General features: G+C 33.5%; 1 pseudogene; it reads right to left on the bottom strand.

Annotated features, from left to right (window-relative positions):
- Positions 1 to 1,627: 1,627 nt before the first annotated feature.
- On the bottom strand, positions 1,628 to 1,771 carry LOC132188897 (U6atac minor spliceosomal RNA; annotated as a pseudogene).
- Positions 1,772 to 7,203: the final 5,432 nt, after the last annotated feature.

The raw sequence follows: 7,203 nt of genomic DNA on the forward strand, positions 1-7,203 counted from the left end.
TTTCATTTTTTTTTATACCAAGCATTCTTACTTTTTTTCACATCAATCTACATCAACTACAGTGTTTAGGCCATCCCATTTGCCAAACACCCCCTTAGACTCAGGCTTACCAACCCATCACACAATACAAAATTTGTCATTAGACAATTTTTTCACCTTTACATTCTTCTGCTTAAAAGTCATTGTTTTAATTCATTTATGATTTGAAAAATGTTTTGAGTATTATGATTTTTACTATAATTTTTATAAAATGATGCGGCAGTCCACCACGTGGTACCATCACATTATTCACAATCAAATTTAGTTAATAAGGTTTCAAGTATTATGATCTCTTCTAGTTGATCTGAGGATGGTTGAACCACCCCCAAATCTACTTAGAGGGTATGGTCGAACCACCCTACCTAGCATTTAAGGGTGGAGGTCCGAACGGTCAAGTGTCTTTAGGCAAATTGGTCTCTAAGGCAAGCCTAGTTGGCCACCCTCTTTGTGAACTCTCCGTGGTCACCGTTCCGCCTCCTATGTCTAGATTCAAGATAAAAGCCCAACCCAAATCGGAGCTTTCCTTGGAGGCTTGCGCAGGGTAGCAAAGACGACTTGGGCTTCCGTTGCTCCTCACTGTTAGTGCTCCCCAAGAACCATCCTTGCGCCATTTTCTGCACTGTGTTCTCTTTTATTGTTTGTTGTTTCCAGAAAATTTACTTGTGAAAAAAAAAAAAAAAAATTAAAAAGAGAAAAGCCAAAAATTGGTCGGAGAAAAAAAAAGAAAAGTCAAGTTGCCTATGTTTGGCCATTTGTTGGCCCAATTATTTGGCCTTTGTTGGTCTTGTTTGATGACCTATACCCATTTAAGGCACATAGTCAAATAGGTCCATTGTTAGCCCATTTTCAGCCCAAATTAGCTCTCATTTTAGGCCCATTTTTAACCTATTGTTGTTAAAGGCCCATCTCGATCTAATCATCGTTGCCGACCGCCACCAACTCTAACAAGTTTTCGGCCATCATCTCCACCGTCATGCCCTTCTTTTCAAGCTAAAACCTCACTTATCACACCTTATCTTTCATCACTTTTGTAATCATATTCTTAAACTTTAAAACTCTCAATTTAGGGTTACCATCTTTCAGAAGATTGTAATGTCAACCCTTCTATCAAAATTCAGCACTAAATTCGGCGGAAGAAAACCAACGGTATTCCCAATTAGCTAATGAGGTTGAAGGGTATGGGCATGACATGGTGGTTTCAGAAAAGTAAATTCTTGACTGGTCCAATCGCATGCTTATTTCTTAGGGTCTTCCCGGAAGATCAAAGAAGGCTGAATCTTTGGCCATAAACTCCAAATGATTTCAAGTTTGCTTTTTATAACCTTAAAAATGAAAAAAGATAACGACAAGTCGTGGTAAAAGTCATCTCTTGAATCAATACTTGTAAATAAAATAAAATAAAAAATTGATTTTCACTCTTACATAATTTCAATTGTATAACAATATATAGTATAATAATCTACTAAATAACGTTACTCGTAATCAAATTTTAATTGTATAACATACTAACAATCTACTAAATAATATTACTCATTACTGTTTTTTCTTTCTTGTTGATCTTGTTGCACTCTATTTCTTAGAAAAAAAAAAAAAAAATTGGGTAATTATAAAACCACGGGAAGTGGGTACGTACTTAGCTGTAACCGGATGTGTGGAAAACAGGTAAGCCGAAGGACATATGTTCCCGACACTGTGTGGGGAGATGCCAACCATCTCTCCTTTCTACGAACACAATCTAGCAAGATTATAAACTTATAAAGTTTAGAATAAACTTAGCAGTCATAACATATACTGTCGGTGTGGGACGAACAATTAATTTCTAAACGCCTTTCTTGTAAGGCACGAGCCCATTAATTGCATGTTGAGTGGGCTTAATTATCTCTTGGATTGTCCAGAAATCCTCTCCAATGGAGCCACCATGTTCCTTGAACTTTATCGTCACAAAACAAAGTGGGGTTTTAGCGTTGAAGTTTGATGATTTTGAAGCATATTCTACGCAGAAATTAAAGGGTTACATGCATGTCCATTGAAAATTGGCTGGTTCTATTTTGATGGGGATATTTTGCTGATGGAGTTCTTGTTGGAGGAAAAAAGAAAAGAAAAGGAAATGAGTATATATGTATATGCATGCACCCGATCATCTTTTTTTCCGACAAAACAAAAACAGGAAGAAAAGTGCACAAAAAACTAGCGATCATGGTCAAAGTTTATGTCGAGCATTATGTGAGAATATCTGCTTGTGAATCAGGTCCCAGCTTCCACATCTGATTTCTGTACGTATTGGAAAGCATTCCCACAGAGCCATATTCAAACTCAATATGTATTTTAATGTTTTCTTCCCAGCAACATAGATTTTTGAAAAGGAATTTTTAGGTTTTGAAGTTCAAACCCTGGACAGACCAGACCAGACCAGCTGAACATTCCATCTCCAACCACCTCAGAATTCAAACTGAATTTTGGACACATCATTCAAGAGATTCAGCTTGCATTAAAAAAAACACAATGTCCTATAAGTTACAAGTCGGCTATGCGCACATGCCTTCTAGCTAGCTCTAGGCTGATGAATTGTCTTATAAGTTACATTATAAGTTGAAGATAATAATGGTCCTTAAAAGAGGCAGCTCAATCGGTTGGGACCACGCCTAATAAAGCGGAGGTCATTAGCTCGAATCTCTCTCCCCCTCTTGTGCGGACATGTCAAAAAACAAAAAAAATAAATAAATTGAAGATAATAATGTGAAAGTAGATCTAATCAAAGTAACACTGTCTAGAGAGTGGATCTAATAATTATTTACCAATGTGAAAGTGGATCTAATAATTATTATGCTAGTGTAAGGCAATAATTATTGTATGCAAACCAATTATTACAAAACACAGAAAAAAATGCATAATAGATAGGCTCGTTAGAGGGAGATGTGGCTTCCGATGGGGAAATCATATTTTCAATAACAATAATCAACTTATTTCTTTGCTGATATAATTTCCCATTTATATGGAAGGGACAAGAATCAAAATCGACATGGGACTTTTGAGATGTAATCTTTTTATTGAACTTGGAAAATATATTTCTTATAGACTAGAAAATAGGTGGAGATTTATTTCTTATTAGTCTATATATATACTTGACCCTCAAGGACATCACTTTTATAAATTTATGTGACAGTTCATATAAATTAAAAAACTAAATAAATACAAAGTTAACAAACAAATTTAATTATATAGTAGTTGATATATATATATATATATATATATATATATATGAGAGAGTATGTAAATGTCACATGGAGTACTATAACATCAGTTTGTAAAGAATTTATAATAAAAGTTGAAATACTCCTATATATATCACCATTAGACCAAATATATCATTTCACTCAGACAAGTAGGTCATAAAATAATTAATCTCTATACACACCACATATGCCATATCTCAGTGAGGAAATTACTTGAGAATCTGATGATAAGATTGGTGTGGGACAAGGCATATCAACGGTGGTCATTTCAAGATTCAAATTTCAGGAATATTATAGCATAAAGATTCATGAAATTCATAACTGATTTTCCCTTCAACGAATTATTAACTGATTTTTTTTTTTTTAATTTTTTATCTCAGTTTAGGGAAAAGGTGCTAAAACAAGTTGGAAAAATCAAATCAAATTACTTATTGAAAAAATAATAATAATAATAAATAAATAATTGGTCTTTTTTTAAAATTTATTTTATTTTAAAGTTGGTGATATATATAACCTCGTAATTGTCTAACTGCCATCTCAATTACTTAAAAAAGACACCAACAAAAATAACATAAAAACCAAAGAATTGTAGTACGTACCCCCGTGTACATACTGCGGGCCAGCTAGAGGAGCACATTTGCCGAAATTACCAAACACTCCTTTGTCTTAGAAACAACAGGAGAATGATATAAAGATGATAAAGTGGTATTTTCGAGTGTATAATCCTTAACCAGTTAATAAATCCGCTAATATAAAAAGCCATAAACCCCCTAGCTCTTCCCATATCCACCAAACCATCAAAAATCCTCAGAAGAAGAAGAATAAGAAGGAGGCAGCAGTGATGAATCAAGAAAGCAAAAGCAGCTTCTGCAGCAAGCACGTGCGAGACCCATGTAGAGCGTTTGGCAGGAGATGCAGCATGCTGGTGAAGGAGCAAAGAGCAAGATTCTATATACTCCGGAGATGCATCGCCATGCTTGTTTGCTGGCACGAGTGTGGTGACCTTTAATATTTATATATGACTCCTCATTTTTGGTCAATCTATATACTCTCTCTCTCTCTCTCTCTCTCTCTCTCTCTCTATATATATATATATATATATATAATTAGTATATATATCCATCAAAGGAAGTTTTGATAATTTGTATTAATCAAGAATTTAGCTTCCCCTTCTTCTTCAAGAAGTGGGTTTTGAATTTTGATTGGGTGTTCTTTTTCTTTTCTTTTTTAGTTGGTATATATGTATATATATGCTGGTTGTTGTTAATTTGGTGATCATTATGGAAATTAAAGCCAAAATGATGAAAGTCATATAATTAAGTAAATGCAAATGCTTTTAATTTCCTTCAGGTGTAAATTCTTCGTATATGAAGTAAAAAAAAAAAAATGGAATGGGATTGTTGACATTATTGAAGAAGAAGGAACAACCCACGTTAATCACACATCGAGCAGTAACCCTAGTGGATGGGGAAGACACGTAGAGATCGAGATAGGAGTAGTTAGAAAGAGGGCTAACCTTAGCCGACAGCGAGAATCCTTAGAACAGCATCATATATATAAATATATATATATCGTACGCCCACACAGCTAGCAAGCTCTCTAGCTCGATCACTTTCATGTCCACGCTGCTTCTTTCTTCTTCTTCAACCTCCTTTTGATTGGATTGCCCCCTCGTGCGTTTCTCAAACTGTTTTTTCTGACAGTTTTTAACCCCAAGGGCCTCAAGAAATGTTTATTTGCAATCAAACGTTCATTTTGCTTAGTACAATATTTTGTTCACCATATGCAACATGCAGTCAAAATGCTAAAAATATAATTTTCTAAGAATTTTTATTGTTCTTGATAGTGGTTAATTAATTATAATTAATCGTTTCTTCATCGTACTGGTTATTATTATTATTATTATTATTATTATTCGATGAGATATTAAAAAGAGGAAAGAGAGATATTTTGGCATGACTATAGTGTAGAATATAATGTTGAAGAATGCAAATAAAGATAAAATAATGGGGGAGGAGGATAGGTGGCCACCGGCTCCACCAATGGCTCTGTACTATATAATATTTCCGATATATTTGTTTTAATATGTACGCGCAAGAAGAAGATAATTCGATTAAGTAACTTTTGCTTCATGAGTTAAGTGTCTTTAATCGATTTAGTTATCCCTTGGAGATATATAGTCTTAATTACAAACTTATATAATAATTTGCATACCAATTTAATTATTTACTAATTAATGTAATAAGTATATTGTAAACTTACATATAAATTCCTAAAGAATTTATATAAAAAGGGTTTGTTTGACAATTTTTTTTTTTTTAATTATGGTTGTGATGGAAAATTTAAGTACATAATTTTGAGTAGTTTGAAAGTGTTTTATATTTTAAATTATTATTTTTTTAATAATTTTACTTTTTCTAAAAAAACAAACAACTATCTAAAATGCCTTGGCCTAGCATTATTACAAAGAATCGAGATATCACACAAAGACACCCTGAATGAAAGTGCCATTGATGTGACATAGCAGCACTACATGCTTTTTACCTCGTGAAAACCTTGCAATATTGAGGTTTGTTTTACTGCAAGAAAAATAATTTCGTTAACTTTCATTAGTAGTAGGTTTCGGTGAACTCCGATGGCTGATTTCGTTAACTGTTGGTAATCTAAAGTAGCTATAGAGAATGAACAATAAGAAGGAAGGGGTTTTTTTAGTCGACTAAAAATATTTTCGACGGTCAACGTACACACTCTTAGTAGTAGGTTTCGATGAACTCTGATGGCTGATTCCGTTAATCGCTGATAATCTAAAGCAGCGATAGAGAATGAACAATAAGAAGGAATGGTGTTTTTAGTCGATCAAAAATATTATCGATTTTATCATGATTTTCGATTATACTAAATAATAAAAAAAAATAATTTTTTTTTTTTTATAAAAAAATGTAACAAAATTGGAGCATAAAGAGAGGTACAAGCAAAGTCATTGTCCTTCTTGACTAATTTGCTCTCTTTTCTACTCTTTTTTTTATTATTATTTTTGTGAGTCCTTTTCGATCTACTTTATTAATTTGTTCTTTATGTGGACGCATCATCGTCGAAGCTTCATCAAGAACCAGCAGAAGTTCTGAACCATTTTCCCTTGACGTGGGACCAGATTCAAAGCTTGACACGTGCAGTGTGAGAGGGCTCAATGACATGTGTCACATCATTCAAATTTGTTATGCTCTTCTTCATTTAGGAAAGGATCCAAGGGATTTTTTTTTTTTTTTTTCAATTTAAGATATTAAATTAATATGTGTTTAAAATGTATATATGAATTAAAAATATATGTGATTCATGTTGAGGAATAATTTTTGAAATCTAAGAAAAAAAGGCTTAATAAATTCGGTCCAAGATCAACAAAGGTGTTAATGCAAAAGGAGACTCTCATGTCAACATAGTACATGGCAATGTAAGAGGGGGCCCTCCCTAACTATTTTGAATAAAATACAACCTTAGAGAGATTATTGCTATACGACCACAAGGTCGATGGATGATCGCAATCCTACGTAATCATACTTATAAGGTTTTACGGAATCACTGACGCACAATCAAAAAACTACTAATTAAACGATCATGATCTTGTTGAATGTTATAAGCAAAAGCCTGTAACTTGACTAAGGTGCCATTGTCAGGTGCCCGTGATCCAACTATATTATGACGGAAAATCTTAGACTCACAAAACACTATTGCCTATAATCTAGGGCTTACCTTATATTTAACAATTGGCTGGTATATAGTCGACTATATACCCCAATTTTCAAACTAGATTATAGTAGGCAATTGACCAATATAAGTTAATGTACCGTACCCCATACATTACCCTATTGTGCAATTGGATTATATCTGATAATTGGCCAAATTAAAATATGACTAATCGTCTAATCCCCCTCTT

Source organism: Corylus avellana, chromosome ca7 (genome assembly GCF_901000735.1).
Source record: "Corylus avellana chromosome ca7, CavTom2PMs-1.0".
In the NCBI taxonomy this organism is placed as follows: Eukaryota; Viridiplantae; Streptophyta; class Magnoliopsida; order Fagales; family Betulaceae; genus Corylus; species Corylus avellana.